Here is a 17,155-nt window from a genome sequence, read left to right as displayed (position 1 = left end):
GACCTAAGCCTCTTTTAAAAGTCTTTAAAATTAACAATTGGTTAGCAGAGTGCAGCTGAAAAACAGGCATATAGATGTGTATTTAAATTTCAAAACAACTGACAAACAGCATACGCCCTCCCTCATTCTTCTTATCTACTACTCACAGCTGTATACCACACACTTAAAGGAAAACGGACACTGATTAAGGCTTCATCATTTGTTGATGGCTGACTTGCAAGTATGCAGCAAGCTATGTGTAATGGAAATGCTACTTTTTAAAAGTAATGTACTGGATATCTGCGAAGAGTGACTATGTCCACTGGTAAAATTATATTTAGCACTGATTTCCTGTTTGGTGCACAAGATTAATGGAGCGCACATGTTGAATATGTTAGTGTGAAAACTAAAATATGTCATAGTCTTTTTTAATATATAAACACAGAAGACTGGTCAACTGGAGAAACAACCACAGCATTCTTTCTTCAGGAATGCACAGACATGATTTGACATACATTTCTACAAGTGAGCCTTGACCTTAGGAATTTACAGAGTGGAAGTGGCATTTTAGAACTGGTAAAGTCAAACATTTTCATGATTTCTACTGCACATTTCATATACAAAGGACTTCTAAAGCTACAACTTCAAATTTAATTGAGGTGAGCCTGTATGTTGTTTCTTTTTTGTCTGGAATTTAATTTTGAACTGATCACATATTTAGAAATTGTTGGGTTACATTTCTGATTTATATAATGATGGTTTACAGGTGCTTAAAAGTGTTTTCTTAAATTCCATACTCTGGTGTTTTAGAAACTTGTTACTGTAAAGGGGATTAGCTTTTACGACCCAGAGATTTAATTCTTGACTTCTCTTTAGGACGCTAGATTTGTAAAGATATTTTAAAGCATATTATTCTGGCCTACTGTTTTAGTTTTTGCTTGCTTTTTAAACTAATTAATTGTAAATGGGAGATCAGGATGTTTAATCATGAACTCAAAAAATGAATGCTGACTGTAATCCACACATTTAAAGACCCTCAAAGCTGTACTTGCACCAGTAGTCACAAGTTCCAACCATCTGCTTACTTTGGAGAAGTTTGTGCAAGCAAAGACAAAAGGAAACAGAGGGTATTAAATAGTTCCAACTCTTTCCATTTCTTTGTGAGATGTTAAACTGTAAACAGGGACAAGGACCTGACCTCAGCATAACGACCTATTTTTCAGCTATCCTGTTCTCTCTTACACAATCTCACTATAGCGCCTTACTTACAGTCTATTTCTCCTCTGTTATTCACCGACATCTTTAATCACCAGCATTCCTCATGATCTACTTGAAATGCACAGTTATATGCATTGCTGTATGTTCAGCTTTTTAAAGTAGTTGCCTACTTGATTTAAAACAATCACAATTAGTTTACTATATATGTAATTGTGTCAATAAAGCTTTTCTCCCTAAACCTCTTCTGAGGATGGACTCTGTGGCCAGTTGGCCTTTCCTGGTTGACAAATGAAAATACATGCATACATACAAACGTGCTAGCAGACATATGCTTATTTTAATTCTTTAACTATATAATAAACTGGTAAACATTTGAAATATTGGGACCTGCTAGAATAAGTCCCAAAGTATGGGACTAAATGGCAGAAAGAATGGACTTAATATATCAAGTCTGAGGTGACCATTTCCCAGAATATTCCCTTGTCTCTGAACTATGGAAATCTCAGAATTGGTATACGTAGGGTATGGGGGTGTGGGGGGTATAAGGGTCTTTCCCCTGCAAAAAAGACATTTATAGGAGTAGAGCAATTTCTGAGATTCACTCTTCTCCTGTAGATTTGTTCATAGCTTCATAGGTGTGTACTAGCCTATTGGCCCTGGAGCCTTTATGATACTAGCCCAGAGAAGTACCCTGGCATCATGCCACCCGACGTTAGTTCCTAGTGTTTCTATCAAGTAGAGCCATTGAAGTGATCCCTATGGTGAACCTTCTATGTCCCATCCACCCAATTAAGATTTCTCTTGAAGAGGGCCAGTGAGGTGCTCTGCTTGACATATATGGGAAGTCTATTCCAGATCATGGGCAGTCTCTGGGTTATGAACCTGTCCCTCCAGCATGTTCTGTTGATTGTGGTAATGAGGTTGAGGTCTCTGGAGCATGTAGTGTGGAGGGATTGAGATTTCTTTAGATGTAGCATTTCTAACAGAGCTGGGTCAGACATGCTTTGTAAGTTAAGCAGAGATCGCCTCTTAGTAGAAGATATGAGACAAAGAATAGCTGGAGTTTTTTGAGTCTGTCCATGTAGGACGTTTTAAGGCCTAGGATCCTTTCATAAGGTACGTTTGTGGCCTTTCCATCTGTTGCAGATGTCTAGTGAGGTACATGCCAAATGGGGCATTATACTCGATGATTGGTCTAATGAGGGAAGAGTAGAGAGAGATGAGGACCTCTTTCTTCCTGGATGCAAAACTCTTGGTAATGAGATGTGCCACATAGAAGGACGTTTTGACCACAGTGGCAATGTGGTGATCAAAGGAGATGTTGCTGTCAACCTTGTGTCTCCAGATCTTGTATGATGACTTCAGTGTTCAGTGAGCTCCCATTGATGTGGTAATTATTGGGAACTGAGTTTTTGCCAAAGGGGATGATGATGCATTTTTTTGGCATTAGGCTTAAGCCCATGGTTTTGACACCAGTCATTGGTGTAAGGCCTTTCTGTAGGATGTCTGCATCACTTGGGGAGTTAATAATGGCTCTCAGCTTGCAGTCGTCTGTTAACTTTGTCAGCCAGAGTCCCTCTGTGTTGGCCTGGACTTCTAAGAAGTAGATGCCAAACAGGAGAGGACCCAGGACCGATCCCTTTGGGACTCCACTCATGACTGGTCAGCAGTCTGATTTGGAGTCCACTGCTTTCACACTGTGGGTTGTATCTGTGAGCCAATTTGTAATCCACCTAATGATATAGGGGTTGATGCCTAGTATTGTGAGTTTATCAATAATTCCTGAGTGAGGAATGGTATCAAAGGCCTTGGCCAGATCGAGGTAGGCTGTATGAACTGCCTTACCCTCATCCACAGCTCTGGTGACTGACACAAAGAAATCAACCAGGTTGAGCAGGCATGATCTACCTTTCACAAAACCAAACTGCATGGGATCTAGAGTTTGGAGATTCCCCATATCCTTGTTAATTAGGTCCATGATGATGTGCAGCAGTGCGCCATTTGGTAGGGAGAAAGCCTGAGGTGAGGCTGTGAGTGAACAGAGCATGCAGATGTGGTGCCAGTTCACTTTGTAGTTTATGCAGAACACAGCCAGGGATATTACTGGGTCCCATGGAAGCTGTATTCTTGGCCATGGACAATGCAGCTTTAACCTGTGCTGCAGTAATGCTGGGTGCCTGGCATTCTAACAGTATTATGATTGGTCCTGGGGGGGGGGGGTAAAGTTGGCACTGAATCTGTCGGCCAGTATATTGGCAATATCTGTTGTCTCAGTATAGAAGGTACCGTTGTACAGTAACTCAGAGCAAATCTGGGTATTGCCATGGAAATTCTTGATATAACTATAGAATGATTTGTGGTTATTTTTTAGTGTTTGCTGCAATTCTGCCTTCATTGCTGGCTTTAGAGGTTTTAATGAGGGATCTCAACTTTTTGTTGAGGCTGATGAACAAGACAAACCAAACTGGGGAAAAAATTCAACAATAAACTAAAGAAAACAAGGGTCCCAGCAGAAAATGCAAAGTCCAAAATACTGTTTAATGAAGCGCTTTTCATTGCCGCTGATACGGCAACTTCCTCAGATTACATAAAAACAACCTCTTTACAAGTTTAAATAAGAATCACATGAGAAATAGTTAGCTGATCAAATTCGTCATTACAAATCATGAATATTAAATAATTAAATCATTCATCACAATCTATTACCGCTTAGCTGTTTACAGTGGTTTAAATCTACACATTTTCCTAGTCACCAATGTAAAAATACTTACATCCCATCCTACAAAATTAGTGATAAAATAATTTTAAAACTAAATATTTTCGTACAAAGAATATAATAAAATGGTCCACTTGGCACATAGTGGTTTAAATACTGCTGTTAAATAACATCCCCTCAATGGGCTTTGTGCCATAAAAGTGAATAATACACAGTCGAATTCACTCTAATGTATAAAACAGTCCAGTTACAAATCTCCAATGAACAGTAGTTCGAATACTTAACATACCTTTTTAACTTTTTTAACTTTGACGTTTCTCTGTAAAGTACTAACCCTAACGTCAAAGTTAAAAAAGTTAAAAAGGTATAAGTTAAGTATTCGAACTACTGTTCATTGGAGATTTGTAACTGGACTGTTTTATACATTAGAGCGAATTCGACTGTGTATTATTCACCTTTATGGCACAAAGCCCATTGAGGGGATGTTATTTAACAGCAGTATTTAAACCACTATCTGCCAAGTGGATCATATTATTATATTCTTTGTACGAAAAATATTTAATTTTAAAATTATTTTATCACTAATTTTGTAGGATGGGATGTAAGTGTTTTTACATTGGTGACTAGGAAAATGTGTAGATTTAAACCGCTGTAAACAGCTAAGCGGTAATAGATTGTGATGAATGATTTAATTATTTAATATTCATGATTTGTAATGACGAATTTGCTCAGCTGATTATTTGTCATGTGATTCTTATTTAAACTTGTAAAGAGTTTGTTTTTATGTAATCTGAGGAAGTTGCCGTATCAGCGGCAATGAAAAGCGCTTCATTAAACAGTATTTCGGACTTTGCATTTTCTGCTGGGACCCTTGTTTTCTTTATTTTTTTGTTGAGGCTAATAAGGGAGTTTTTCCACTCTTGGGACTTCACCTTTTTCTGCAACAGTTTCTTCCTTCTGTTGTAGAGTTTATTAATCGTAGGGGATCACCAGACTGGCTTTGTTTTTTGGAGGAGAGCGTCTTGGTTCTATTGGGTGTGGCTAGTTCCATGCATTTATGTACGTGTTCGTACAGTGCATTGGTGCATGATTCAGCGGTCATGCATCTATTTTCATTGGTATGGGTGCCGTGAAGTTAGCCACCTCTGTTTTTAGGAGCCCAAAGTCAGCTTTAGAGAATTTTTTCATGGTGGTTACCTTTGCGGGGGGGGGGGGGGTGAGATGTGGATTTCCATGGTGATTAGTTTGTGGTCAGATCTAACCAGGGAGGAATTGACTACTGGTGTAGAGCAATGGTTGCCCATGTTAGTAATAACCAGATCAAAGATGTTGCTTCTTTAGTGGGGATAAGACTGAGCTGGTCCAGGGCATTGGAAGTGATGAATTCCAGGAAGCATTGGGCCAGTGTATTGGTGCATGAGTATTTTTCCCAGTTGATGGAGGGGTAGTTGAAGTCACCTAGTATGAGAGTGTTGGGTTGTACCCTAATAGTTTCCAGGGTGCTTAGGAACGTGGATTGAGAGTCTTGGGACATGGTTTGGTTCCTATAGCAGGCTACGACCTGAATCACCGTCTTACCCAATGTTGTACCTGAGGTATCTCAGATGCATTATGCTGGGCTATTAGTCTGGATGTATGCATATCCTTTATGAATATGGAGACACCAACAACTTTGGAGCTTCGGTCCATGTTCTGGGGCCAAAAGGTGTGGAATGAGTTATAGTCTGGTAGTGCAGGGGGGCTTTCTGCTACTTTATACTAGGTCTCCGTTAAAGCACAAATGTCGATGTTCTCCATTTTGAGGAGTACTTTGAGAGAGTGCATCTTGAGATTTAGACTTCTAGCATTGAGCAGCATGACCCTCAAATTGCATTTATTTGTAGTTGTTATGGTGGTAATTTAGTCTTTGGAACACCGCCTAAAAATGGCACTATAGGGGTGGAAAGAGCCTGAGCCAGTATCCAGAAACCCAGGGGTGACAGATGCAAGCCATCTCTGGCAAAGCATTGAGGTCTGTCAGTCATGTCATCCCAAGCAGACAGAAAATAGATTCCCCTTAGAATGACACCAGACACTTAGCCAGTTTTTGAAGTCAATCATTTTCTGCTTGTACTGCGGTATCATTCTGGGTGATGGTAGGATGCTGCTCAGGGCTAGGGTTATACCTACCTGGGCCACATAATCCCAGAGCTCTACCATGTCTCTTTTCATGTAATCAAGGCAGGTGCATCTCAGGTCATTCAGACCCACATGGACAATGACAGAGTCATACTTGTACTTGTTGTGGAGTGACCTGAGAGTGTGTGTGTTATGTGTCGGATTCTGGCACCTGATAGACAGCTGATTGTTACCATCTCCTTATTCAACCTAGTGAGTGGGACATCAGTGTGTCTCACTATTGAGTCACCTATGATTAGTGTTTTGGGCAAGATGTTTTGCCTTAGGGACTTAGGTCGAGGGGCACACTGTGCAGGTGAGCTATGTGTCTTGTGGTTTGTGCTGTGTTGTGGTGGTCTAGTGCATTTCTGCCTTGGTGGTCTCTGCTGTTTGGGTAGATTTCTCTTGAGAGGCTCTGCGAAGGTTGGTGCGTGGTTTGTGTCTTTATATTGGAGCTGTGATACTGGGTGTTCTGGAGAGCTATGTGTTCCATGTGGTGTAGTGAAGGTGATGACCTTCTCCTCTTTACCAGCTACTCTGGTCTTGGCTGGAGAGTGCATGCCTTCCAATTTGGATATATAATTGCATCTCTCACAAGTCTGAGTGTTGAGAATTAAGAGGTGAAGGTTGCCTTTGTACATGAGGCAGTTGCTACACTGCCTCAGAATGTCCAAGTTCACCAAGTTAATAGGAGAAAGCACAGGGAACTGACCTTTAGATATGCCAGGAGGGATAGTAATCATTACTAAGTACTGGAGCTGTCTCCTTACAGGATGTCTAGTGCTGATAGCACTTATGTGTGCAACAATAATTGCTAAAAAAAAAGCCTGATGAAGTGCTAGGCGAATAAGCTAATTAAAGTGCAAGAGAGAAGAGAACTAGCAAGATCTAAGGGAAAATTTGAAGAGCAGACTTTCTGGCACCGGCAATACTTTACATCAGCTTAGCTGCACTCCACGGCATGCAATCCCGTGCAAACACGGGCTTTTAAACCGGAAAGTTGAAAGGGATAGATAAATTGGCCAAACGGTCAATAAACTACAATTTCAGAGCCAGAAACCACTCATCTTGTGGTAGATAAGCTACCTAGTGCTTACCACTCCCACTGATAAGCTGGAAGGCTTCCCTCTAACACAGAAAGGTCTGGGGAACTCAGAAACTTACTAAACCAGTCCTGGATACAGCAAATCTGTATCTGGACTACCCTAGTAACAGGAAAGGTGGTAAACAAGCTTAGAACTTTTTTTGGTAGTTTTTTTTTTTTGCAGAAAATGACAGTTAAAACAGTACTAAAACCACTTTAAATGTGATGCAAGCTAGCACACGAGTGTGTAGCAATATTAAAACAAATTAAAATAAATGCAGTTAAATGAAAAAACAACTTAAATCAAGTGCAGAAAGCAGTATAATCAGAAAAAATCTAAATGGAGGCACTTAAAGTCTCTCTTTCTCCTTTCTGTTGCTCTTGTAGTCTGCAGGATGCCAAAACTAGATCTGCAGAGCTTAAACAAGAGCAAACCCATGCAAACATGAGCTTTTAAACTAGAAAGTTGAAAGGGACAGAAAAACTGCCCAACTGGCCAATACACTACAATTGCAGAGCCAGAAACCACTCCTCTTGTGGTAGGTAGGATACCTAGTGCTTACCACTCCCATTGATAAGCTGGAAGGCTTCCCCAACACAGTAAGGTCTGGAGAATTCAGAAATTCCAAAACAGTCCTGGATACAGCAAATCTGTATCTGGACTACTACTTTAGTAATAGGAAAGGCGGGAAACAAGCTTAAAACTTATTTTTTGTTTTTTTGCAGAAAAAGCAGTTAAAACAGTTATAAAAACATTTTAAATGCAGTGCAAGCTAGCTCACTTCAGTGTGTAGCTATATTAAATCAAATACAGTTAACATATTTATTTTTATTTTATTTATCATTTGTTAACAGGGAAAGTCTGACTTGAAATGAAGCCAATTTTCAGTGGAGGCCCAGGGAGAAACTCTCCAGATCCATGTCTTTGTAACATGGGAGAAAACTGGGGCAAACCCACACGGAGGACATGTAGACTCCACACAGAAGGCACACCAGCTGAGAATCGAACCAGAGAACCTCTTGGTGTGAGGTGACAATGCTACAGCTGAACCATCCAAAATCCATAAAATAAATTCAGTTAAATAAAAAAGAACTTAAATCCATTGGAAAAAGCAGTATAATCAGAAAAAATGAAAATGGAGGCACTTAAAGTCTCTCTTTCTCCTTTCTGTTGCTCTTGTAGTCTGCAGGATGCCAAAACTGGATTCACGGAGTTTGGGGGGGGTGGCTTGTTGGAGATGTTAGAAGTGCTAATTTTCAGATAATGTGCTTCTGTCTAATTAGGAAGATATTTTCCAGCTGGTAACAGAAATCATTGAGCATAGTCACAGATACACTTAAATGTTTTCAGTAAAATATTGCCAAACATGAAAAATTATTTATTGATTTCTGCAATACGTGACTCACTTCCACTATTCCAAATCTTAGTTTTAGTCATACTTTCCCTATGATTGTTTAATTATGTTTTCTGTAAACTGCAACTGTAGGACATCAGGGAAGAGTTTTATTCTATTCATTATTTTACTGATTGACTTAAAGGAAACCTTCAACAATAAACTCACTTCAAATCACAAATCTGTCAATGTTTCATAATTTGTCTTGCACATTGTCAAAATAAAAACTATATGCATGCTCTTTACTGATTAAGTTGCGCAGGTAATTTCCTTTTCTATACTTCTTGCAACAAGGCAAATTCCCTCTATAATTTTATATTACTTGCACTAAAAGTTTTAGAAACCTTTAGTGAAATGTCACTTTTTAATGACTGCAGTTTATGTGTATTATTGCATCAGTATCCACATGACTGAATTCAGTAACCACATTAGAATCAGCAGGCGTAAGTTATAAACTGCCTTTTACACTTTATTTCTCAGTGGTGATAGGATCCTGTGTGTGTGTGTGTGTGTGTGTGTGTGTGTGTGTGTGTGTGTGTGTGTGTGTGTGTGTGTGTGTGTGTGTGTGTGAGTGTATATATATATATATATATATATATATATATATATATATATATGGTTCTAGGTCATAAGCTCGACAGCCACTCTCACCGACAACAAAAACATCGACACCACATTATCGACAAACCAGAAACATGACAACTCACATGCCCGACAAACAAGTAACCAACGGTCCACAAACACGAAACCCCACACACTGCACACACCACAATAACAACAATCAACTAACAAAACACATCCCCTTATCCAAAAACCACACACAGAACACAAGCACACCAAAATCCTCACAAACCCACACTAAACCTCACACACACAACTACGTCCAACCCTAACCCAAACCCTTACCCTAAGGTCCGTCACTATCGCACACTCAGCTAACCTGCGCCCTAACCCTAACTCACTTAACCCACCCCTAACCCAAAAAATACCACTACCGCACACTTACATAACCCGCGCCCTAACCCTAACTCACTTAACCCGCCCCTAACCCAAAAAATACCACTACCGCACACTTACCCAACCCGTGCCCTAACCCTAACTCACTTAACCCACCCCTATCCCCACAGACTGTCACTATCCACACTTACCTTAGTCGCACCCTAACGTCCGTCACCACCGCATACTCACACAGCTTTCTTTCCAACTCACTATCCCTGGCGTCGGAGTTTTCATCCGTAGCGTCGGTCTTCCGAGTGTCGATCATCTGGCGCCCGCTCATGCATTGTCGGTAATCCCAGCTGTCGATCTTCTAACCTACACCCATATATATATATATATATATATATATATATATATATATATATATACATATATACATATATGTGTGTGTGTGTGTGTGTGTGTGCGCGTGTGTGTATGTGTGTGTGTGTATGAACGTAGATTTGATTTTTAAGAAGGACAGGATAACCATCTACTCTCCTACTTAAACTTACTGGTTTGTTTTTTTATTTTATTTTTTATTTTATTTTACATTTGTTGACTGGGATAGTCCGACTGGATGCATGTCCATTTTCAGCGGAGGCCCAGGGAGAAAAGCTCCAAGGGTAAGCAGATACAGCATTACATAATACCAGCATTACATATTACAAACAGACTATTTACAGAGATTACATAAGTAAGCAAGTTAAACAAGTTCCACAGGTTAGAGTTAATCCTGAGTGCAAGTCAGGATTAAATTTAATTACACAGTAAAGCATCACTTAATTAATTACTAAGTAATGTCATATAAAACTTTAAAAGACATACATAACAGCATAGCTCTCTTCTCATTATCCTTAGGCATCATGTCTATCTTTAGCAGTATATCTGAAACCAAACACCCCCGTAACAGTCTTGGACTCTCACATCAACTTATTTCATTCCCTCACACCTACCATTTTGCCTCTCAATTACATAAATATTTGACTCTTTGTACCCAGTTTATCTGTACTTTTGTAAATATTTGACACTTTGTATTAGTGTTTCAAATCTAATTTGTATTTACTGTTACAGATGTAAATTCTCTATGTATTTCAATGTGAAATGTGATCAATATCTGGAGCTTTTCTCCCTAGGTCTCTGCTAAAAAGGGGTACATAATCAGACAGGCTATCCCAGTAAACACATGTTAAATAAAGTAAACAAAAAAAAATATGTGCCACTGACATAGAATAAGGAGAACCAGGAGATAGGTAGCATTGACCAAGGAGAGCCAGAACCACAAAACAGTGAAGTAGCATTGACTCATAAGAAGGAGAACCAGTAGGCAGTGTGTACGTACTGGCAAGGATGAGAACCCAGTGAGTGTTACTGATTTCAGAAACTTTCTTTACTTGTCTGACTTCATCTTGCAATCTCATTATTTCTTCCTTAATTGTATTGTTTGCTATGACAGGTTAGCACATGGGTTTGGTTCCCTCATTTCTAACCTCTATCAGATACTCACTTTTGTTCACCTTCATATTCTCTGCCATTTTGCATACATGTTATGCTGGTATTTCTGGCTATGAGAAAAGTGAGGCAATAGATAGAATAGGACTGATGAGGTGACCCTCCTCCCACAGAAAGCTACGGAGCAGGCAGCACTGCTGTGTGACAGATGGAATGATACTACCTTGTTGCTGAAGTTGTGAATTATCTTGCACAGGTGGTTTTGGGCCTGCCTGGTCAGTTATTTATGCATTTGTCTATTTATTTTAAATGTGTTAACCAGGCAGGCAGGCTGGTAAGATAATTCCTTTTCAACCACACCTGGGCTACAAATTAATAGAAAACAATTTAAGTACAATAAATATAGTCCAGTGTACTGTAACCTAGATTACAGTAGCTGAAACATAATATATAGTAGTATACTGAAAATTCATACATTTTTTGAATGGATACAGGATAATTTTTATCTTTCCGAAGATGATTTGAAGACTTCAGCATCCAATTTGTTAACCTTAGTAAGTACAAGAAACATATATGATAGAAGTGAGAGAGCATTAAGTGATTGAATGGGGTCAGTTATAGCTGTAGAAGGTGAGAGAAGGTACTACTAATATGCCAGTGGTCCAGGTGAAGAGTTACACAATGAACAATCAAAGAAGTGAATGAGAAGTGAGTTTCAAAAGGATTCTAGAGATCTCTGGATCTCTGCTTTCAAACAGCAAGGATGAGTTTAGAGAATTAACATTCTATAAAAAGATCCTGAGAATTTTGTAGGAGCCTATTCCTAGAAGGTGGGGTATCATTCCTCCATGCTGTAACATTTTCTAAAACCAAAAAAAAAAAAAAAAGATCCAGCTACAAACATGATATGGTACTAGCTCAGTGATATTACCACTGAAACTTCAAGATACAAAAGGAAGTATATCAGCTATCCATTCAAATAATGGTAATCTTACCTTAAAATATTTAAAGAGGTAGCATTATGCGTTAATCTCCTTTATGTGATAAAACTATTTATACATGTGATAAAACTATTTAAACATTTGAGCATTGTACTTTGTAATGCAGAACTGTACTTTTTTTATCTTTGCCTAACTTAATGGCATTTTATTTATTTATTGAATGCTCACATTTTGAATTATGACATATTGTAACTGCACACATATTAAAGGAAAAAAAGATATAATAGTAAACATTTTCATTATGTTCATGCTTTCTTTTTGAGTTATCATTCACACCAGCATTACATAAATTGTTCAATTCATGCTTCCCTGAAACCTCACTCCTCCTGAGCATTATTCTGCATGTGTTGTTCCCTCTTCTAAAGATTCAGCCTCAAATTATTTTTATTTCATATATAATATTCAGTACTTCAGTTAAAGATGGTTGAGATTTTGATTTCCATTTCTAGTAATTGCTTTTTGGAAACCAGTAGCATAAAACTCACCAAGGTCTTACTATGCCCAGGCAATTCAGATCCTTTAGCTCATCTCAAAAGAATAGTTTCCTTAGTTACTATCATTTATTACCCTAAAAGCCTCAAATTCTAGCCTCATAATTAAACTCATTTTTATAGAATCAATATCTGACCTGACCAAGACTTTTCCCAATAATAACCCATCTCTCCTTCATTCTTCTCTTTCTAAGCTCCCTAATAACGTTCCCCCTATGTTTGAGCTCAAACCTGTCTCTACCAATTTCATAAAAAGACTTCTATCCAGACTTAAACCCTGCTCCAATGCACTTGATAACATTCCCTCCTCCTCCTTCCTAAAGTCTGCTGCTGATGGTATAGCACTCCAAATTAGTATCCTTATCAATAGATCCATAAAAAAATCCTATGTTCCTAAACTCTGGTGTTCTGCCTTTATTCTTCCTCTCCACAAGGGTGGCAAAAACACTAACATCTCAAATTGCACTTCTCTCACCAATCTCCAAAATCCTAGAAAAATGTGTCCACCTCCAACTTATGCCTTTTCTGACCCAAAACCAACTTCTTCCCCAACATGGCTTCCACCCAGGGCATAGCACTATAACTGCACTACTCTCCTTCTTAGAAACTGTCAGTCGAGCGCAAGATTCCGGACACTTAGTATCTACAGTTCTCCTAGATCTCTCTAAGGCATCCGATACTGTTTCCCATAAGCACCTTCTCTATCATCTCTCAAACCTAAATCTCTCCCAAAACACTTTATCCTGGTTCTCAAGTTACCTGTCAGATAGAGCTCAGGCTGTCAAATGGAAGAAAGCCACCTCTCCTTTCTTACCCACCACAATCGGCGCACCACAGGGGTCCATCCTCGGACCTATGCTATTTAATATCTTTATCAATAATTTTCACTCTGCTATTCCTGACATCAAAGTCATTCAATATGCAGATGACTCAACTTTAGTCTGCTCTGCCTCTAATCTCCCTGAACTGCTAACTAAAACCCAAAATGCCTTCTCAACTACTGAGACCTGGATGCGCCAAAAATCACCTCACTTTCAATGCAAACAAATCTAAAATACTACTAATTCCACCTTCAAAAACTTTCTAATATGACAAAAGTTCCTTTCAAGTCCTTAGCCAAACCAACTCTCCTATCGAAGTGGTTCTCTTCACCAAACTTCTCGGCGTTACTATAGACGAACACAGTTTGATATCCACATTCAACAAAATATAAAGAATACCCACCAAAAGTGAGGAATGCTATACAGGAACAATTGCTTCCTCTCCACCTCTACTAGGCATGCTCTGGCCACTGCTTACCTTTTTCGTTCCCTATTGTACAGAGCCCCTCTTCTAACTATCCTGACCTCTTCCATCACCTCTAAACTTGAAAACTGCTATAACAAAATCTCCAAATTTGACACCAAAGCCAAAAATTCCACCCATCACTGTCTTACCCTCCAATCTCTGAATTGGCTAGAACTCACAAATTGCCTAGACTACCTCCAACTTACCACTGCACTCAGACTTATATTTTACCCAACAAAATGCCTTGCTTTAACAAGCATCCTTCCCACTACACTCCAGCTAGAACTCTCAGATCTGAACACCAAAACTTAATTACTATCCACAGACTTAAGCGACCTGCTGGCCAACTTCTCCTTTTTTTCTCCCTAGGCAAGAAATGGAATTCACTCCCTTTCACACTAAGGACAACACCAAACACAGATAATTTCAAAACCCAGCTATTCACATACCTGGCCTCCAAATGGAAATGTATCTGCTTTCACCCTACCTAATTCTGTTTAAGTAAATGCCCCAGGAGGATTTCCTACTATGTTCCTAAGCTCTCTATAACTCCCATAGCTATTTCCCAAATGATTTCAACTATGTAAATACTGCAAATAGCTTCTTACTTTAAATGAATAAATGAATGTAAATAATTTCTTACTTTAAATGAATGAATATATGTCTAAATGAATCTGTACAGTATAATCCATATGATCTGTCACAATCAGCTAAGTTGCTCATGTTTTGTATTGAATTCATATATTTGTAACATGTTCTTTTAACTTTAACTTTTCTAGACTTGTATCTTTACTGTATTCTGTGTTATGGAGCTTTTCTCCCCGGGCCTCAACTGAAAATGGACTCTCTGGGCCCAGTGGACTTCCCAGGTAATCAAACTGGAAATAAACAAATAAATAAATAAATAAAAAGTTCTGATAAAGTACAGTAGGGATTTTTTAAAATCTGCCAACTCATTATATTCACAAAAAGCATGTTCCCAATTGCCTTCAATTTCCCATCACACCTCCTGCATTTGCTATCAACTTGTGGGAAAAAAAATCCCTGAAGTTTTCTTGTTATATAAAATACTTATGCAAATACTTCCAAGCAAAACTTCTAAACCTTCTGGTCTTTGTTGCATACTTGGAAGCCATAAAATTATCCTCACATTGTTCCTTTGTATAATGCCTTTCCATTCTCTCTTCACAATCTTTTATAACCTCCTCTGATTGATTGTTATAGTTATGCAATATTTTACATGCCTCATTAATTATCACTTTTTAACAGCGATGTCTGCCAAGAATTAATTAAAAACTCTACCAGAGCTAGTCTGTCACTTAGCACTCCACTACTTCTTTATCTTTGACTATACTCTGTTATCAGTCTCTTGGAGGGAAAGCAAACACTAACATTCACTCCAAACGTTTGCTTGGCCTTGTCCTACTCTACCATTTTTCCATATTTAGTTATTTGCTCCTAATACCCTGGTTCCTTTGTTAATTTTCTTCAGTAAATTTAACCCCTCTTGCCTATTTTCTATTTCCCTAATTGCAGACATCTCTATTGGTAAAAATCTTCTTTCTCCATTCCCATGCTGGCTTAGCTCTTATAATATATATTTTGCTACTTGATGAATACAGTTTTGTGTGTGGTTGTTGTTATTCTTCTTAATGACCTGAATCCAAAATCCTACTCTTTTTCTCGTCCTCCATTTCATCATTATCATCATTTTCCACTTTGATTTATAGCCTTATGCTTGTGTTATGCTTATCAGTCTTAACTGCACAGCTCTTGTATCCCTTCAACTCAAAAAATCCTAAATCACCTTGTTCCATAGGGAGAATCAACTTAGCTCACCTAACTCTTGCCCTCCTCTCCTCTCAAAAATATTCCTTCAACTATTTATTAATTGTTTTATTTTTGACTGAGGTAGAATATTGATCCACCTGGATCATTTTCAGGGTCAGCCTAGGGTCACAAGGATGCACACAATGAATAAACAGTAGGCTAGATTTTGGTTTACCTTTATATTGCCGGCAGCCACATCGCCGAAACAGCTTCCACGAACTGCAAAGTCTGACTTCTAAAAACTGCGAATGACAATGTTGTGAATAGCAAAACCTCACTCCCTTTGTGACCCATGGTAGATCTCGTTTCAGCTATGGAACAGTTTGAAATATCTACGTTCGCTGTTTTTTTCTCACTTTAGAGAAGTTAGTCTGAAAAAATTTGCGGAAACAGTTTGCGGATGTGTACATTCATAAAATGTGCTTTTGGCAATATAAAGGTAAACCCTAGATTTTACATTACTATGACAAACCACTGTTACAAAAGCTGTATCTAAAGAGGTACTCTGATCCAGCACAACAACTCACAATAATTATACAAGAGACATTTCAAGTGGGGGAGAAAGACTGTGAGCAGCCTTTCGGGCGCTAGGATCCACCACATAACACAAGCACTCAGGTCACTCCAAGGCAAGTACAAATATGACTCAGTCATTGTCCATGATGGTGTGAATGACCTGAGACGTACCTCCCTGGACTACATGAAAAGAGACATAAAGGAGCTCTCTGAGCATGTAGCCCAGGCTGGTATGACCCTGACCTTGAGTAGCATTTTACCCTCACCAAGAATGATGCCACAATATGAAGACAAGATGATCAATTTCAACAATTGGCTTAAGTACTGGTGTCATTCAAAGGGGATCCAATGCCTGTCAGCTTGGGATGATATGCTTGACAAGCCACGATGCTTCGCTAGGGACGGCTTGCACCTGTCACCCCTGGGCTTTCGGATATTGGCAAAGGCTCTTGCTACCCCCATAGTGCCTTTTTTAGGCAAGGCTCAAAAGACAAACCCACCTCCATAGGTATCACAAGGGATAAGAAACTAAGAGTAATGCTATTCAATGCCAGAAGTCTAAACCTCAAGATGCATGCACTCAAAACTCTCCTTAGCATGGAGAACATTGATATCTGTGCAGTAACAGAAACCTGGTTCAGGGCTCCCGAGAGCACCCCAGCACTACCAGGTTATACCTCATACCATGCTTTTCGGCCCCAAAACTTGGACCCAACCACAAAAGGAGGGGGAGTATCAATATTCATCAAAGATACCCACATCTCCAGGTTGGTGGCAAAGCACGAAGCATCAGAGACTATCCATGTGCAACTAACAGTGGGTAAAACTGCCTTCCAGTTTATAGCCTGCTACAGACCACCCTCCCAAACCCAGGAACCCCACTCGGCCTTCCTGAGAACACTGGAAAATATGAAGGTCTCTCCAAACACCATTATATTGGGTGACTTCAACTACCCAAACATAGACTGGGAGCATTACTCTAGCTCCAACACCCTAGCCCAAAGGTTCCTAGAATTTATAAACTCAAATGCTATGGAACAACTTGTTACCAC

General features: G+C 39.1%; 1 protein-coding gene across 1 annotated transcript in view; it reads left to right on the top strand.

The window, feature by feature from the left end:
- The first annotated feature begins 203 nt into the window (after nt 1-203).
- Nucleotides 204-17,155, top strand: part of LOC122808532 — a 1,295,413-nt gene continuing 1,278,461 nt past the window's right edge. The window contains exon 1 of the mRNA XM_044079486.1: nt 204-638. The gene's annotated coding sequence lies outside the window, so the exon portion shown is untranslated. The remainder of the gene's footprint in view (nt 639-17,155) is intronic.

Source organism: Protopterus annectens, chromosome 8.part0 (assembly GCF_019279795.1).
Source record: "Protopterus annectens isolate FY-2018-M chromosome 8.part0, PAN1.0, whole genome shotgun sequence".
NCBI classification, from domain to species: Eukaryota; Metazoa; Chordata; order Ceratodontiformes; family Protopteridae; genus Protopterus; species Protopterus annectens.
This window is presented reverse-complemented; position numbering and strand designations above follow the sequence as displayed.